The sequence below is a fragment of the Paroedura picta genome, chromosome 2 (genome assembly GCF_049243985.1).
Source record: "Paroedura picta isolate Pp20150507F chromosome 2, Ppicta_v3.0, whole genome shotgun sequence".
In the NCBI taxonomy this organism is placed as follows: domain Eukaryota; kingdom Metazoa; phylum Chordata; class Lepidosauria; order Squamata; family Gekkonidae; genus Paroedura; species Paroedura picta.
In genome coordinates this window covers 52368040-52387783 of record NC_135370.1, presented here as the reverse complement: position 1 = coordinate 52387783, position 19744 = coordinate 52368040, and the positions used below count along the sequence as shown (strand labels likewise).

At 42.4% G+C, this 19744-nt stretch overlaps 1 protein-coding gene and 1 long non-coding RNA gene across 14 annotated transcripts in view; one reads left to right on the top strand and one right to left on the bottom strand.

Annotated features, from left to right (window-relative positions):
• Window positions 1–19744, bottom strand: part of QTMAN (queuosine-tRNA mannosyltransferase) — a 269467-nt gene that overhangs the window by 114492 nt on the left and 135231 nt on the right. The gene's annotated exons all lie outside the window — the stretch shown is intronic.
• LOC143829374 (uncharacterized) lies at window positions 1007–12212 on the top strand. The gene is made up of 3 exons (XR_013228108.1): window positions 1007–1063; window positions 7603–7695; window positions 11811–12212. It is a non-coding gene; the product is annotated as an uncharacterized LOC143829374 (long non-coding RNA).

Genomic DNA, 19744 nt, shown 5'->3' with positions numbered 1-19744 from the left:
GTGGGCATGTTTTTCTCCACTAAAGCCAATAATCAATTTCGAGTTAAAAGTCATGAAGCTATTCCACATCATTCTTTTTCAATTAAAATTTTGCATACATTCTTTATGATGTCATTCTTACATTGCTGCAACAGATGTTTGTTTATATACCAATTTACTAAAATGCTGCTGTATTAGGTCACATTATTGAGAATATAACCTCTATCAATTGCTTACATTACAAAATCACGGTACAGATGTTTTCTTAAACTTACCTCATTTAAACCGTTGTACAAGATTGGCCCTCTTAACTGCTGAGCTAATGACTTTTTCCTTCATTTTAAAAAGTGGTGTTTCATGAAAACTTTTAAATGCAAGTCATGGTTCAAATTTGCTATTCCCACGAATAATTTAAAGTGGTAGAAGTGGCACAACTCTAAAGCCTATGTCTAACGTTCCACATGTTTTCTGGCTTTTAAGCCAAATTCATATCCTATGAACAAGGATAGTAAAGAATAGCTAAATATTATTTGATATTGATTACTGGAGTGAACCATTTTGAATTCATTTGTGATGTTTTAATCTTACCAATTTTTTATTGTTTGTTAAATAACCTCACTGCTCTTAGTCCTTGTAAAAGTATCATTTACAGGAGTCAAATTGTTGAATAAACAAACTTGACTTGTATTTCAGCAACATTTGAAGGTAAAAACTGGCTCATCAGACATATCTTCAATGATAGCCAATTACAACTTGAAATACAATGGGGGGGGGGGGGACAGGGGACATAGAGGTGGATGTACTTGGCATCCCGGGTTCATCGTAAGATAAGTGTTACTGAATCTGTTTTGGAAAACACCAGTCATGTGTTCAGATTCCATTTGGGGAGAGGCAATTTCTCTTCCAGGATGTACAATAGAGCCAGTTTCAGCCTGGCTTTGATGCAAACAATAGGCAAGTAAGTATTGGCATGCTCTTTATCAACACAGTAGGAAGTCTCAGTGACAGGAAATGTACTCCCTTTCAAGGAAGAACCAAGCCGAAGTACGATATGACTGAGAAAGTTGCCTGATGTCGCAGACATGTAAGTAAACATTTTAAATGAAAGTAACCCAATTAGGGTAAATGAGGACTAGAAATAGCTAAAGTGGGAGCCTATTATAAACCACTATAAGAGGAGTATAGTACATTATTATTTAAGCAGTGCCAGAATGCAGAGAATGCCAGTGTGGTGTAATAGGTAGAGAATCAGATTAGATTTTGTTCAGATCCCTACTCAGCCATGAAATTCACTGTGTGATCTTGGACTAGTTAGACTAACTATCTCATAGGATTGCTATGATGAAACAACAGAGGAACAATATACGCATGCCTGAGATCACTGGAGGCAGGGCATGTTAAAGTGCACAGATAAGGATGTTAAAAATGTAGAGGTAATATATAAAATTGCAACCACAATACCATTCTAGGAGCTTCTGGCAGGGTGCTTGCTGCTTAAGGCTGAAGTAGAATGCCCCCAACCCCACAGCCAAGTTTACAAGCTACAGCGTTTGGCAAGAAACAAAAATTTACCAGTGCAGAATGTGCACAGTACTACTTGCTCTTGCTTCTAACTGGCTTCAGCGCACTGCAACATAACCATATCTAAATTGGTTGTGTATCACCATCATGAAGCTAATTCAGAGTCTGTTTATTTATTTGTAGTCTGCCTTTCTCACAGACTCAAGGTGGATTACACAAAGTGAGTCAGTACAATCAATAAAATGAGGTGTGCAATAGCCAGTGCATTACGATTTTAGAAGTTCTGGAACGAGAAACAACTGAAGAGCAGCATGGTACTGACATGTCACATTAAGTGATATAAAAATTACATAACAGAATCCTATTTATACACATACACAGTCTCTAATAATTCACCCCAATCAATTTGTGAACCATTTAGTACAATGCTAACTTTATTACCTGTGCAGAAAAGCCCTCTTGAGTAATTCAGTTTTGCATAGTTTGCAGAAAGCCGGGAGATTTCCATAATGCTGGAATTACAACAGAGAAAGCATGTACTGTTTACCCATTGGCAGACTGGAACCTGCAGAAACCCCTGCTGACATGAGTGAAGGGGAGAGGCAGTACTGCAACTTGGAGGGGGCAATACCATGTAGGGCTTTGTATGTGATAACCAATATATTAAAGCAGCCTTTCTCAACTTTCTTACCCTTCAGAAACCCCTGAAACATTATTCAGGCTTTGTGAGCCCCCAGAAGTGATGTAACTGTGCAGAATATGCTGGGGAAGCATAGCTGTGTGCACGCCCACCTGGGACCCTCCCCTTCCCACCCCATTCATTGGCCATTTTGGAAGGGGGGCAAGTCAACATTATATATGGCCAAAGAACCAGAAAAATATTTTACAAATTTGAAAAAAACATATAAACATTAATTAGCTCCCACCTATTCAGGAAACCCATCCAGGGCTGTCAAGACACCCGAGGGCTTCACAAAACTCTGCTTGAGAAAGCCTGCTTTAAAGTGAGCTTGGTAGCAAATGGACAGCCAATGGAGAATGAGGACAAGATGTCCTCATTGAAAAAAGACATTGAGATGCTGTAACATGTCCATGCCAAACTTTCATCATGCAAGCTTTGTGACTGCCAGTTAGCAAAGATCACATGAAAAAGAGAGGTATAAAAAAAGAACTGCAGCCATGTGGAACTGTGAACAGTAATTCAGGTGAGTAGCCATGTCAGTTTGAAGCCGCAGAACAAAGTTTGAGTCCAGGGACACCTTTATGGCCAATAACGTTTTATTCAAGGTATAAGCTTTCATGTGCATGAACACTCCTTCAGATACAAACTGCAATGTGGGTCATGAGTAACCAGCTGACAAATAAATAAGGCTCTGGTAAGGAGTAGATAATTTAGTAGATATTATGGATGAGTTTGAGAGTTGTACCATAGGATTTTCTTGGAGAAAGAAACTCTGGTGTTGGAGAAGGCTTCTGCGGGTTCCATGATCAGCAAAAATCACAAACAAGGAACTACCATAGTGCAAAAATTCATTCATTCATTCATTTAATTTATAGTCCACTTTCCTCCTTGGACTCAAGGCAGATTACATAGTAGTACCACATAAACCCCCATTAAAACCCCAAAACTATAAAACCACAATCACAAGATGGTAGGAAAGAAAAATCCTCCAGCCTCACCACCACTGTCCACGAAGGGGTTCATCAGATGGATTAGTGTAGCCTCAGCGGGCCCATTGATTTTAATAGAACCAGCCTCAACCAAAGACCTGGTGGAAGAGCTCAATTTTACGGGCTCTGCAGAACTTTGACAGCTACGTCAGGGCCCTCAGCTCTCCTGACAGCTCATTCCACCAGGTCAGGACCAGGACTAAGAAGGCCCTGGCCTGAGTTGAAGCCAGGCATGTCTCTCTGTGAACAGAGTGAAGGGCTTTGCGGGGAGCATAAGAAGACAAGCGGACCCACAGATAGGCTGATATATCACTGGTAGGCAAAATTACGAAACTCCAGCTCACTTACTTTGGCTATATCATGTAATCCAACTCAGTGGAGAAAGCAACTAGGATTGATCCATGGCAAAAGGAAACCAGGCTGACGGAGAGCACGGTGGTTGGATGCGATCAAAATGGACACCCAGCCAGAACAGTGCAAGGCTGAGGGACATGGTGCGGAATTGGGGACCATGGCAATAGCTGAGCCATGGGATCACCAAGAGTCGGAATGAATGGTTCCAGGGCTGTGTAGTATCTCTTTCAATGACTTCTGTTTTATTGCTACTTTGTGAATCATTAAAAAAAAAACTTTAAATGTTTTGTTACTTTCTGCGAATGGCTATTTTAAGACAGCTGGTACCTTAACCATAAGAGAGAGCAGGCCTACCTGGCTACATATCAGCATGTCAGACAGTTTTAAGCTACTGGGCCCAGGGGTAAATACCCATGGTACACGGAAATCCCTCAAATGCAAATAGTAAGCCATACAGAAAATTAAGGGGAAATCTGCAGAGATACAGGAAAGTCAACTAAAGGCAGAAGGGCTTATAAGGTATGTTCAGGTAATTGGCTAGTTGGTTCATTTATAAAGCAGTATCTCACTGGATCATTAGCATATTGGCAGTAAACTCAGATCACCTCATACTTCAGTGTTTTGAAGTCATAAAGAAATACCAGCTATCCATTTTTAAATAGACACTAGAAAAGACTACATGTCATTTGAACATTAAGAATAAACTTAGTATGTACATTTATGAAACAAATGTGATAGCTGTTACAGGATCCTATTAATCCTGAAAGGATCCAAGTTCATATCCCCATGCAAGCCAAAAACCTGGCTAGGAGTCACTCTTTCTCTCTTTAAAACCTAACCCATCTCAGGGGATTACTGCAATAATACAATGGTGGAAGGAAGAAACACCTCTGCCTGAGCTCCTGGAAGAAAGAGTTGGATAAAATGTAAAAGATACACAGACAGATCATGCAATTCAACATTTTGTGCTAAAAATAGCCAAGACTTTTCCCCAAATACATTTCAATTGGAGGTGGAGGGGCGCTCCTTATATTATAATGAAACACGGGTTCATATTTTAATTTTACATTTCACATTTGGAAAATCGTTTGATCAATTAAATACCCACAGAAGAAACCATCTTATACCCACTCAGAAAAGCCATTTCCTTTTTCATATTTGGTTAAACAAGGGTGTGTGTTTGTTGTAAACAGAATCCACAGCTCAAGTTATCAGAGCATCAGTCTTGTAACGTATTCAGTGAGTTACACACAACTATCTAAAGCAGGGGTAGTCAAACTGCGGCCCTCCAGATGTCCATGGACTACAATTCCCAGGAGCCCCCTGCCAGCAAATGCGGCCCTCCAGATGTCCATGGACTACAATTCCCAGGAGCCCCCTGCCAGCAAATGCTGGCAGGGGGCTCCTGGGAATTGTAGTCCATGGACATCTGGAGGGCCGCAGTTTGACTACCCCTGATCTAAAGGGTGTGCTTAGGCTATGCAGACTATGCCTCCTCTGCCTAGCGATCAAAAAGGGGCAATGGCAGCTTATTGATTTTAGCAGATTATTAAGCAGCCTCCAATATCAGTATGAGGTATTGCTGACATGAACACAGGAATTAACCAATACTTGTGGGAAGCTTCTGCTCTTCTTTGCAGACAGGTGACAGAAGGTGACCAGCAAAGATTCATCAAGGCATCAAACCTCCTTTGCAGGATCCTGAAAAGTTTCATCTAACTAGTACTTAAAGCACAAATGACACTGCTGGGTTTTGACTTGAAGAGCCTCAGCATGACAATAACATTCTAATCAGAGACTCTGCTCTAAGTAATTACTTTCTGAAGAAAGGCGGGAAGCCACAAGAGGCAAGGCTCTGTTTGTGGTGGCACCTCAGCATTAGGAAATCTTCCCCAGAGCAGTTTGCCACAGCAGGTGATTTCTAAAAAAAATGTACGAATGCATTTAGATAACAGCTAATTATTATGGTGATTTTAGTGCCTTCACTTTCTAATAGGCTTGGATCCATAATAGAGGTGGGTGAGAAAGTTGCACTCCATAGGTAGAAACCCTTGCATCTCTGAAAATGTCTGTCTGACTCTAAACCTATTAGTTTTTATTTCATTCCCTCACCTGTTTCAGAGTATTTTATTACATCTCTTTTTAATTATTTTATTCTTGCTGCTTTCTTATTTTTTGCCTTTTTTCTTAATTTACAAATTTATGTTTTTAATCTTTTTCCTGTAAGAAGAGTTAGTTTTTCTACCCTGCTTTTCACTGCCTGAAGGAGACTCAAAGCAGTTTACAATCACCTTCTCTTTCTGTCCCCACAACAGACACCCTTCTGAGGTGTGTGGGATTGAGAGAGGTCTGAGAGAACTGTGACTGGCCCAAGGTCACCCAGCTGGCTACATGTGGGGGACTGGGGAATCAAACCCAGATTAGAGTGTGCCACTCTTAACCACTACACCACCCAAACTAACTTTTAAAATAAGTAATACAAAAATAACTTCAACCCACCATTTTTAACTGATGCACACAATGCAGCATTTAAATACTTATGCCTGGTCATGGTTGGAGACAAGATCTGAGAAAGCTAACAGAAGTTGAATCATGAAAGGGTAATCATTAATAGTGGCCTGCAGGTCATATGACATGAGTAGAACAGAGAAGCACATTGCAGACAGATTCTTCATGTTCACAATCATTGGTACTCTACCAGACTAACTTCTCCTTAAGCATTAACACTAAAATAAATGCAACAAAAAATAAACTGGGAGATCTCTGAAAGGATACTTCCAGTGATTTTAAAAAGTCAAATAGTTGCATAGAGCTCTGATTCAGAATAACCCACTTGAGCTTCACATCTTGCCTGCAGATCCATAGTGTAGCAATGTACAAATATGTCTGCTGACCCAATCAGGAAACCCTTCCAGGGCTGTCAAGAAACCCCAGGGTTTCACAAAACTCTGATTGAGAAAGCCTGCTCCAAGCCATCAGGTTGAGATGACATCAGGTGAAGTGAATACCTGATTGATGCTGATTAATCTGGCTGATTTGGCAGGAGAAGGAACTGGCCCCGAGAGGTCTCCATAAGGACTGGAAAACATATCTGAGGAGGCCCAAGGGGTGCTATCAGGATCATGGTCAATCTCTCTTCAGCCTTTATTTCCCTAATAAGAATCTGAAATGGAAGGAATGCTGCCAATGCCACCGAGAACCAATGCCTACCCTTGATCGGGAACAAAATTATATAGCATTCTTGTTTTCTCTCATCACAAAAAGATCAACTTCTGGAATACCTCAGGGGGTTAAAAGTTCAAAGTAAGTGGCCTTTATGGACCATTCATTGGGGAGTGGGCCAACCCTGCTCAACCTGTCGGCTGCTGTGCTAAAACTCCCAGGGATATGGATGCCCTGAATGGAAACACTGAGCTTCAATGCTGTGTCACATATGTCTCCTGACATAGAAGGCCCCTGGACCGCCTTGTTTGTTTAAATAAAACATCATATCTAGTTACTATGAATTGGTTCTGAAGGATATCTTAGAAACAACTAGGGGCACAACAAACTGCTTACAATTCTAAAATATTAATGTTCAGTGGGTTCTCATCTTCTAACCAAGTACATCTAGCCAACATCGCCCACAGTAGGCACCCCAACACAAAAGCAAAGTGTTCATAGTAAGAATGATCTCATGTTTGGAAACTCCAAAGGAAATTCCCTGGGGTAAACTATCCATAGAGCACCACCACCAGAAATAACATATGACAGGTCTAGGAACAGAAACTCTATGCCATGAGGAATGAATCCTAGTTCAAGAACAAGATAGGAACCAGAGCGGTAGGGGGTGTGTCTGTAACCTACACAAACTGCAGCAGTAGATGCCATATATCCAAGAAAGTGCAGAATCTTCCAAACTGATTGGAAGTTATCAGATATGAACAGTCTCACTGAGGCTAAGATGGCCTGTGCCCTCTTGGGAGGCAGAACAACTTTCCAGTTAGAAAATCCAGCATAACTCTGATAAATTACATCCTCTTGGATGGGACTAATCGTGATTTATTCCAGTTTACAAAGAGTCCTACGTTTTAACAGATCTCCAGGATGACTCAACAATCAGTTCCTGGAATCCACCATCAATAAGCAATCATCTAGTTAAGGGAAAATTTGGCAATCCAGCATAAAAAGGTAAGCAATAACCAGCACTAAATACTTTGAGAATATGCTGGGTGTGGTGGCTAAACCAAAGGGTAGACCAGTGTACTAAAAAACTTGTTCCTTGCATAGAAAACATAAGAACTTGTGATGTGGAGAGTAGATTAATACATAAAAAAAGATATTCTTCAATAAAGATGAACCAAACTTAACTTTTAATAATTATAAAACTGAGGAATGGATACCATACAAAACATGAATAAAAATATTCAATTTCTGAGGCCTAACATGGGTCTAACTCTCCCATCTTTTAATCTACTAGCAACATATGAGAGAAGAAACCTTCAGATGCCTGAGACTCCATAACCTCCTCGATGACACCCTTATCAGTTAGGGAGGCCAAAGCAAGGGCAAGACCCAAAACTGCTTGGATCCCCTTAGAGCAGTGGTCCCCAACCTTTTTCTGGCTGGGGACCGGCAGGGCAACTGCCCGGCCCGCAGAACGCGCATGCGCGGCCGCAATCGTGCATGTGCGTCACTTTCGCGATTCTGGCCATGCATGGCGCATGTGTGCAAGCGCTGCCAAGCCGGGCATGCACGATGCGTGCCGCGGCCCTGATTCCCTCTCCGCCCCTCCCGCAGTAAGGAGCTTCCCGGGCCGCAAGCTTGCGGCCCAGGGAAGTTTTTTACTGCAGGGGGGGGCGGGGAGAGGGAACCGCGGCCCGGTGCCCTGGCCTTCGCGGACCGGCACTGGGCGGCGGACCACAGGTTGGGGACCACTGCCTTAGAGGTAAAGAGCAAAGGGGATTAGGCATGCATTTTAATCTAACCATGGACAAAATCAACCCATCGAGGGTAGTAGCCTCCCAGGTTGTACCAAAATTGAACATTAACAATTATAAAAAATCTGCAAATGCAGTTCTGCTTGATGTTATGTGTGTGTGAAGATAAGCACAGACAAACCCATTCAGCGGTAACTCTGAAACTATTCTTTGTTGGCCAATATTGTCAAGATACAGTTGACCAAGTTTCACACAAGTGCTCCCTCGGTAAAACTGTGCTTTCAACATGTAGTAAATATTGTACCAATTGTATCATGGTAATTGTATGAAACCCTATGAATTTCCTTAGTTTCTGAATTTAAAGGTTCAATAGTTCATGGTGACTATATAACAAGGACACCTTTCCCTCTTTCATCCAAAATATGAGGCTTAATCAAAATGAAATGGAGAATATTAACTCCTGCATAAACTCTAAGGATGCTTTCCCTGGCATTATCCCATGGAATAACATGAGGCTTACATCTGAGTAGACCTGCCTAGGATTGCTCCCTCAAATATACCCATCTTCAGTGTCCTTCCTATGCCCTCAGGATGAGTCCTGACTGGGAAAACAGGTTAGGGAGCTAAGCACTGGTTCAAACTAAGCCTTGTCCTCATCAATAGATATATATGACTAAGGACACAGCTAACTGTTAGAACAAGAAAAAAGGGTATCAAACATCTATCTTCTCCAGCAAACAAGCAAAACACAGAAAACCAGCAAGCAGCCCAATAAGTGGAATATGTGTTTTGGATGGTTGATGGCAACAGATAATTGATACTGCACCATACAGCGTCATGCCAATGTAGACAGTGCAATGTGTCAGTGTCTTGGACATTCACAAAGGCACAAATATTTAGTATCAGGAAGGGGGTGTCATAGAATTGCTGGGGGGGATCTGCATGCAAGTGAGCTTGCCACTGCCGTAGCAAAAAAGGCATCTTCACAACTTTACTAGTACATTAAAGGCTTCACATTATGAAGCAAAGAAGATCCAATGCACATCTGAAAATATTAGCTCTTATTAAAGAGAGGCATAATTAATAGATCACCACATGTTTCTACCTTTTCATATGGAATTTCATATGATTAAAATAAACTGAAAATGAAAGTGCTTGTAACAGGCACATTGAACCTTTCTTCTTCTATTAGCATATCAGTCTGCAATCATATCTAGATCAATAGCGAAGATATCTGCTTAAAAGAGCACCACGCTTTCTTTTGTCAGAAATTCATTACTTTTTATTAGGGTCATTGCTTGAAAACTTCAAAAACACCATATGGACCTAATTGTGGTTTATTTTGGCAAAAAGGAAGACACTGTAGAACAATTGAGGCATTACATTCTACAATTCCATTACTTTCATCCCTCTCCGTTTTATTACTGTGTCATTAAAGGCAACTTGAGTGAGCAAAGAATTATAGTGTCATGTGTACAGGCTAGTAGATTAATAACAAAACACACTCAAGTTTAAAGGTATCTAACAGCTGTTTTCATTATTTTGTGTAAATACGCTTGAAGCATATCTATCTGATTAGTGGATAGAGTGCTCTTCTCTGTCACATGCCATGGGCACTGCTATGTGCAAGTAATCAAAGTGCTCAGAAAATTAGTTTACATTGTTCACTGCTGAAATACACAAATGTCAGAAAGTGACTGCGCATCAAAGCTTAGGCAAATCATCTGCTGCAAACAAACAGATTCCAATGCACATTTTGGCTTTAAACATTCTACTGCAGCACAATGACTGAACAGGACTTATTGCAAGCCAAAATGAAGCAATGCTTACAGAATAATAAGTTGCTAGCGCACATATGGATAAATGAGACTTCAGAACCAGGATACATTCAACAGCTGAAGTTATATTATTTTTATGTCACATAGTAAAATCTGCACAGGTCCCCACTGTGCACCATTCAAAGGGAGGAAAAGCAGAGGAGGGGGAAAGGGACACATCCATACCAGGTAATCCATTTTTGTTTCCTGGTTGCTGTCCATTCCTACTAAAGGGCACACCATTGTTTCCTCATATTTTCACTTAGGCAACTGGCAACCAATGATAGCAGAGATCTGGTTCAGTAAAAAATACCATAAGGGGACAAGTAACCTTCTTCTTATCCACTCCTTAAAAAATCAAGAGGAATTATTTATATTCAGATTAACAGATGGTATAAAAGACCTCAACCTTCAATGGAAAATCCCTTCCATGTAAGATTTAAGCAGCAGAATGGATTCATAGCACTAGGCCAGGAAGCATTTCCCATTCAATACATGGTTGCTGACCTTATGCCTGAAATAATTAGATACCCATTGTTAAAGGACTAACACATGTAGCACCATACATCTAAAAAAGGAAGTCAATTATCAGTGCAATCTTATACAGAGTTGAACCCGAATGGACTTACAAGAATATGATTTGAATTAAGATTGTACTGCACGAAAGCAACCCTTGGCAGGTCTACTCAATGGGACTTACTTCCAACAAAAGGGTTCTTCAGCAAATATCAAAACAAAGAAACTGCATTAGGACTGGCATGAGGTTGGCATAGCATAAGACAAGCAAACTCCATAGCAGCTTGCCAAGTGGCGTGTGATAAAGCCAACATTTTTACAAAATATTACGCACCCCGATCTTTCAACATAATAAAACACAGTCTCTGGCATCGCCGACCAAAAATGTTTCAATGAAATAGTGGGGAAAGGCTGGCCAACAACATATACTTTAAAAACAACACTTGAAAATAAGTCACTTTTTAAAAAAAGACAATCTAATGCAGATATGAAACATTGCTCTGTCATAGCAGATAAGTGCCTTTGCCAAGAGCCCCCCACCCCACCCCAAACATTGAGCAAGAAACTGTAACACATCCAAGGACTGAAACAAGTATCCAAAGGTCCAAAGGAAGGGTGAACTGCAAAATCCTCATCCAGCCGCAGAAAGAAAAGACAAGCTGAAACGCCATTCTTTTCCACATGCCGCCATGCAATCCCGTCCAAAAAACCAAAGGGGCATGCCATTGTTAAGTGCATTTGTGCAGTTATTATCCACCCCGAAAGAGGCGGTCCACATGAACGAACACACACACACACAAGATGCAAGCGAGGCGAGGAAAGATTTTGTCAAGAGATCACTGTAAGAAGGACCACTGCCTTCCCAGAGCCTTAAGGAGCTAAAGTGGTTCAAGGGCTTGAAAGGTGAACAACTTATATAATGCATTTGCTACACATTAAAAAGGCAATTAGAGCTCCTGTCTGAGGATAAGGCTATAAAAGTCTGTGTAATATGCTTTTGTCAACTAATATTAGAAATGTCATGTCTCTTTAGTGCTCTGCAGAAGCAACAGTGTAACAGACTTCATGAATATCGTGGATAACCATTGATGTGGATAAAACTGAACCTGCATACACCTGAGGAAAGATAAAAGGCTACTGAAGGCACAAGAACAAAACAGAAATGAACCCCTTCTGGTGGTCCCATGCCCAGCTCTGAGTCCTGGGATGCTGACATGCTGAGGGCAGTGGTGCCTGAACCCTGTTGTCCGATCTAAGGAAATATGAGGGATGCCTAATTAGCAGAGAGTCCACAGAAAGATGAGTTCTACCCTCACATACTGTGAGGATTGCTTGCAAGAACAAGCAAGACTTTTGTGCTACAAGGAATAAAGACCTTACATCTGATGAAAATGGTGTCCTTTACCTTACTCAAGTGCTTTTAAAAAAAAAGTCCCCTTCTTTCTCTCTTCTCTTTCCTTTTTCTCCCTGATCATAGAATCATAGAATCATAGAATCATAGAGTTGGAAGGGGCCATACAGGCCATCTAGTCCAACCCCCTGCTCAACGCAGGATTAGCCCTAAGCATCCTAAAGCATCCAAGAAAAGTGTGCATCCAACCTTTGCTTGAAGACTTCCAGTGAGGGGGCGCTCACCACCTCCTTAGGCAGCCTATTCCACTGCTGAACTACTCTGACTGTGAAAAACTTTTTCCTGATATCTAGCCTATATCGTTGTACTTGAAGTTTAAACCCATTACTGCGTGTCCTTTCCTCTGCAGCCAGCAGAAACAGCATCCTGCCCTCCTCCAAGTGACAACCTTTCAAATACTTAAAGAGGGCTATCATGTCCCCTCTCAACCTCCTTTTCTCCAGGCTGAACATTCCCAAGTCCCTCAACCTATCTTCATAGGGCTTGGTCCCTTGGCCCCAGATCATCTTCGTCGCTCTCCTCTGTACCCTTTCAATTTTATCGATGTCCTTCTTGAAGTGAGGCCTCCAGAACTGCACACAGTACTCCAGGTGTGGTCTGACCAGTGCCGTATACAATGGGACTATGACATCTTGTGATTTTGATGTGATGCCTCTGTTGATACAACCCAAAATGGCATTTGCCTTTTTTACCGCTGCATCACACTGCCTGCTCATGTTTAGTTTACAATCCACAAGTACCCCAAGGTCTCGTTCACACACAGTGCTACCTAGAAGCGTATCCCCCATCCAGTAGGCATGCTTTTCATTTTTCTGACCCAGATGCAGAACTTTACACTTATCTTTATTAAATTGCATCTTGTTCTCATTTGCCCATTTTTCCATTGTGTTCAGATCTCGTTGAACTCTGTCTCTATCTTCCGGAGTATTTGCCAGTCCTCCCAATTTGGTGTCATCTGCAATCTGATATTCATCTGATATTCCGCAACATCCCCAGAATTCCAGTTCAGACACTTACATTGCAAGCCTTCTGCATGGTCTATTAACCAAATGGCTGCTGCATAGAGACGTATGAGGGCTGAATCCAGCTATGCACTACTATACTCCCACCTCTCTACATTACTAAGCAATTTCAGGAACTTGGTAATGCTCACATTACTATCTGGTTGGAGGCTATAAGACATCTGCCTCTCCACACAGACCCACAACATGGTGGGGTTTTAATCAACTACTACGCAGCTAATGGTCATCTGATTCCACTCTCAGCAAAGGCTGCAGTGTGTGGTTGTGCATTTGCCAGAATGATGTGCCCTTGTGTAGACATACTATTTGCCTACTGGATGCGTGTATAAACTGGCATCCCTCTGGTTCACTGAGCACACGTTGAGGATCTCTTAATAGTGAAATAATAAATCATATGTTTTCCGTGAAGGTCAACAACATGGACACTTTTTTAGGAATATAAGAACTGGGCCGTTGGATCAGATCAAGGTCCAGTACTTTGCTCGAATTTCAGCAACTATTAAACACCAGGCTGTTTATCACCAGCCAAGCATGATCTATCTTCTACCCACACCTCACCTGTAACTATAAACTAATGGTTATAGTAGTAGGCTGGCCTTGGGGAGACCCAGGTTGTTCATTGGGTAGCACTGAACCAGCACTCTTTCAGTCCAACTTACTTCACAGAGATGTTTTAGGATACAATGGAGAAACATTAGAAATGTGTGGCCCGTCACATCTAGGCTTGATCTCATCAGAGGCCGAGGGGCGGGATGCTATCGGTACACCGATGGTGCCCAATTCTATCTCCTGCTTGGTGATCAGCCAGAGTTCGGTCTCTGTGAAGTATTCCAATGTCTAGACGCTGTGGTGGACCGGTTGAGGGAAAACTGTTTGAAACCAAATCTTTCTAAGACCAAAGTCTGGGTTAGCACAGACCTGTTGTCAATATACAACTCCTGGCTCTTGATGGGGTTCTGCTTACATTGCTGGACTCCATCACAAGTCTGGCGGTATGGTAGGATACCTTGCTCTTATGGACTGCCTTTTACCATCTAACGTGAGCCCACAATTAGTTCCCTACATGCCTTGTTCCGACCTTGCTATAGTGATCCATGCCACAGTCACTTCTCAGATTCCTATAACTGGCTCTATGTAGGGCTGCCCTTGAAGCTGCTCCGGAAGCTTCAGGTAGTTCAGAATGCAGCTACCAGTTTGTTGGCTGGTGTAACCTGGGATATACGTATTCATTCTGTGCTGTGGAAGCTACACTGGCTACCTATTTATTTCTGGATCAGCTTCAAGGTGCTAGTACTCACCTTTAGGGACCATCCTGTGAGACTGGCTCTCTCACTGTAATCCTCTTCATAAACTGCACTCATAACTGTGCAACTTGTTGGTGCTGGGCCTCCGAGAGATCTGCTTGGCTACCATGAGGACAATGGACTTTTCTACCGTGGCCCCATCCTGGTGCAATGCCTTGCCAGATGGGGTTAGAGCCCTGCAGGACATTTTGAGCTTCCACAGGGCTTGCAAGTCAGTTTGGTTCAGGGAAGCTGTCTCTTGATCTTGTTCTTTTGTATGTGTATAGACTTTGTTTCCAGCCAAAGGCCTTTAAAATGTCAGGCCATATCATGGCAATTAATATAAGTTAAAACAATAAAACAATTAAAACTGTGAGTACAATCTTGTTCTGTTATCCCCACGGGGACATTTCTGCCACACTTTTTATATTTTATTATCTTCTTTCATATTATATATTATGTATTTCATGTATGTAATTATTCAGTAATTATTGTTTTATTGCTGTAATCTACCCCAAGCCTCTAGGAAAGGGCAGAAAAGTGGGATTGTTAGGGTGGGTAGGAGGTTATGTTTTGCTGTTTATATGATTTTGCTGTTGTGAGCCACAGCTAGCTGGTCTAGGAGTGGCGGCAAAGGAATCAAATAATCAGTAAACATTATAAAATCAAAACGGACTGCTCACCCACTAGCTGATTGGTCCTCATCCAGGAATGGCCCACCCAGGTAGTTGAGATCCAATCAGGAGGCAGCCCTCAGCCAGGAAGGGCTTAATACGAGATCAGCTTTCCACCTCCAACTTCCTGCCAGTTAAAAAGTTTCCTGGATAGAAGAGGAGCCAGCCTCAGAGCATGCCCTGCTTCTAATAAGTTGCCCTGGCCTCTTGGCCTCTGTCAACACGAGGGACATGGGGTGGGGGGAGCTGGGGCAGCCTCTGCCCACCTTCTGGAGGTGGGGAGCTGCAGAAAGCCCAGAAATTGCCTCCTGCCAGCCCTCTGGGATCCAGGGTGCTGAAGAAATGCCTCTGCCCTGAGATTGTTTACTCATGAATAAGTGGTGGCCCTCATCCAGGAATTATGGTAGCTTAGCCCCAATCAGGAGGCAGCCCTCATCTAGGAAAGGCTTCACAAGGGGTTAGCTCTCCACCTCCAACTTCCTTCCAGTTTCAGAAGTTTGCTGGATGGAAATTCCCTGCAGGAGCTTTTGACATTCCGCAGGGCCTGCAAAACGCTATTTCGCCAGGTCTATGGTTAAAGCCGGCATGGCGAGGAAGATCTGATGGACCCCTCCAGTGTTAAGAGAGTATGCATTCACTATGTTATCTAGCTCCCTCCTCCCAGTCCTATACTAGATTTTTTTTTGGGGGGGGGGTTAGTGGGTTGCAGACCTCCATGGTTTTTTAGAAGTTTTTAGGAGCAATTAAGAGCCTCTTGTGGCGCAGAGTGGTAAGGCAGCCGTCTGAAAGCTCTGCCCATGAGGCTGGGAGTTCAATCCCAGCAGCCGGCTCAAGGTTGACTCAGCCTTCCATCCTTCCGAGGTCGGTAAAATGAGTATCCAGCTTGCTTGCTGGGGGGTAAAACGGTAATGACTGGGGAAGGCACTGGCAAACCACCCCGTATTGAGTCTGCCATGAAAACGCTAGAGGGCGTCACCCCAAGGGTCAGACATGACCCAGTGCTTGCACAGGGGATACCTTTACCTTTACCTTTAGGAGCAATTAGCTAAACCGCCCAAGTCAACCAATTAAAACATCACAATAAAAGTGCACCCAAGTGAAGAAATGCCCAAGTAAAGGGTTAAAAACATGGCAGACTAACAGCCAATTGGGGCTAATATAAAATTAAATTCCTTTCCAGTTATCATACAGAACACTCACCCAAAGTCAAGTATCCTCCCTCTCTCAGAGGTTGCACTTCATTCCTCCAACTAATGAAGTGGCTGCCATTGACTCAAGACTTTGTAGTGAGAGTTCAAAACAGGATGGGGGGGGGGCTGATGTCATGGTAGCTTGCCAGTTATAGTCTGTAATTTTATAATTATTGGTTATAATGCATTGTAACCTATATATGCATTTTAATCTCACTGTATACATATTTTAACCTTGTGAGAACATTTATATGTAGTGGTTTGGCATTTTAGGTATCTTTTAAACCAACAAACAATTCCTCCAGAAGCTACACAATGAAATAGAGTCCTTTGGGGCATGCTCCTTGTATGCCCTGTATTCTCATTTTCCCCACAATTTGGCAGGATGCCCCTGCCTCCTTCTCCACTCCCACACAGGGGAGAGCTCAGGGGAGTAGCGCTTGCCAAGTCAGAAATCTTCAGGCATTCGGCGTGACCCAATGACGTACATGCAGGACAGTCTTTTAGATATACAACATGACATACAAATCCAGCAGGTGCTGAAATTGTTCTCTAGAAGTCAGGCCTGTGTATGGAGAAGAATCTGTGAAGCAAGAGTTAGCCATTTGAAAGTGACAGGAGTGGCTGCAGGTTTTTTCCCATAGGTTTTGCCCCTTTGTGGCTTCCCACATCCCAGACTTGGAAAATATGAGCTGCAATACTGAGAAAGGTAAGAAGCCAGCTCAGCCCCATAATGATAAATGAGTCTGCATCATCTGTCATTAGAACTTCCTGCCAACAGGGTCATTCCCTATTAAATTACCACTTGTCAATGTTTAAAATAGTGATTGATAAATGACTGTGACAAAACTGATAACACAACAGCTTTTCTTTTCTAATATTCCCACTAACCACATTTTGCTGCTTTAAGACACAGATACAGAAGAAGCCTCCCCCCCCACCATAGACATACTATTTTAAATGAAGCACAATTTAATCGAATACAAACCAAAAGGTATTGTACAATGCTTGGTTCTCAGATGCATCACAGGCTAGCTACAATAAACTTACTGGCAATTCAGTGATAAGGGCAGATCCAAGTTTCACATTTCATCAAATGCTAGTAATCTGTTTTATCAATATAGACTGCATTTTAATGGGGGGGGGGAAATTCTTTTCTTCAGTATACTTCACTTTTAATGCCCCAGAGTGTAATAATTGGCTTACGCTGTAGAACAAGAATGTTTCACAAGACCTGAACTCTCAAGAGAAATTTCTCTGTAAATACAAAATGCAACTTTTACGGGAATGCGTTGTATGCAACTTGACGAGTAAACAACATAACAAAGTTAAGTCGGTTGCAAGGCGAATTCAACTGCAGCATGCATACTCTGGAGCTAGGGCAGGGCCAAAATAAAGTCTTGATTGCTAAGCATTAGGTAAAGGAAAAAGAAAAATAATTTTTCTCTGACCCAAACAGGAAAAGAGAAATTAGTTTATTGAAGATATGCATGAAGTCTCAGATTCAATAGGCAGCATCTCTAGTTAAAAGGATCAGGTAGTAGCCAATGTGAAAGAGTGTGACTGAGATTATGGACAACTGCTACTAGCCTTGATAGACCAGTGGCCTATGAGCTGTTCCACACGTTTGCGTAATATTGAATCTAAATCCTTCTGTCACCTAGTTCAACTCTCTCCATGATGTACAGGGTGGGGATTTGCTCTACATTTTATCTCCTGGACTGGCAAAGATATATGCAAAGGCCTTCTGCGTGTCATGGCACCTATCCTGTGAAATTCCTCTACTCTTCATTGCAAGTCATACATCAGAAGGAAAGTGCTTTCTTTTTCAGATGAATACTTCACTTTTGGAAAAAGTATCAGATGGTTGTTGCAGTTTTATTGCCATTATATGATGATGCTGATTTCATAGACTATTTTATGGCAAGCCACCTTGCACAAAGGCATTTTTTAAAAAAGACCATAGGTTGTTGTTGTTGTTAGGTGCAAAGTCGTGTCCGACCCATCGCGACCCCATGGACAATGATCCTCCAGGCCTTCCTGTCCTCTACCATTCCCCAGAGCCCATTTAAGTTTGCACTGATTGCTTCAGTCACTCCATCCAGCCACCTCATTCTCTGTCGTCCCCTTCTTCTTTTGCCCTCAATCGCTCCCAGCATTAGGCTCTTCTCCAGGGAGTCCTTCCTTCTCATGAGGTGGCCAAAGTATTTCCGTTTCATCTTCAGGATCTGGCCTTCTAAGGAGCAGTCAGGGCTGATCTCCTCTAGGACTGACCGGTTTGTTCGCCTTGCAGTCCAAGGGACTCGCAAGAGTCTTCTCCAGCACCAGAGTTCAAAAGCCTCAATTCTTTGATGCTCGGCCTTCCTTATGGTGCAGCTTTCACAGCCATACATAGCCTTGACTAGATGCACTTTTGTTGGCAGGGTAATGTCTCTGCTTTTTAGGATGCTGTCTAGATTTGTCATAGCTTTCTTCCCCAGTAGCAAGTGTATTTTAATTTCCCCACCTGCAGTGATCTGGGAGCCTAGGAAAATAAAATCTGTCACTACCTCCATTTCTTCCCCAACTATTTGCCAGGAATTGAGAGGGCCGGATACCATGATCTTTGTTTTCTTGATGTTGAGTTTCAAGCCAACTTTTGTACTCTCCTCCTTCACCCGCATCAACTGGCTCTTTAGTTCCTGTTCGCTTTCTGCCATTTGAGTGGTATCATCTGCATATCTGAGGTTGTTGATATTTCTCCCTGCAATCTTGATCCCAATTTGTGACTCATCTAACCCCGCCTTTCTCATGAAGACCATAGGTACAAATTGTTTATTATAAAATGCATTGACCATCTTTGGGGTATGGTAAAAGTGAAGAGAGGGACCTCTGGAGAGTAACAAAAGGGAGAAACTGCTAAAGGTGTATCAGAACTTCCCATAATCAACAGGCTACAGCACAAGGAGTACTGCCACTGAGATCACCTCTTAATATAGAAGGACAAGAATACTCACCATTTGCCTGTTTCAACAGGTGTGCATTTCAACGTTCCTGATTGTGTCTGCATTTATTTCGGAAAACTACCTAGGCCAAGAAAATGCAGCCCCTCACTAATGAAGCCTCTACATATGTACAGGAAACATGCGTGTGTTTTAAGACATGCTGAAGCCACTGTATGGAGATGGGCTGTGGCAGTTGGTTAGAATATATGATATGGAACAACAATGGCAGCATGGGAGGGGTTACCACAGCAAACAAGGACTAGTTCTGAGTTACCATGATGTTGTGCTTGCCCTCACTGCCTCACTTCACTATCTGAATTTGATGCCTTTGGGTAGGGCTCACCCTGTAATGGAACACCACCCTGAGCCGGTCTGGGAGGGTGGTATATAAACCACCAAATCA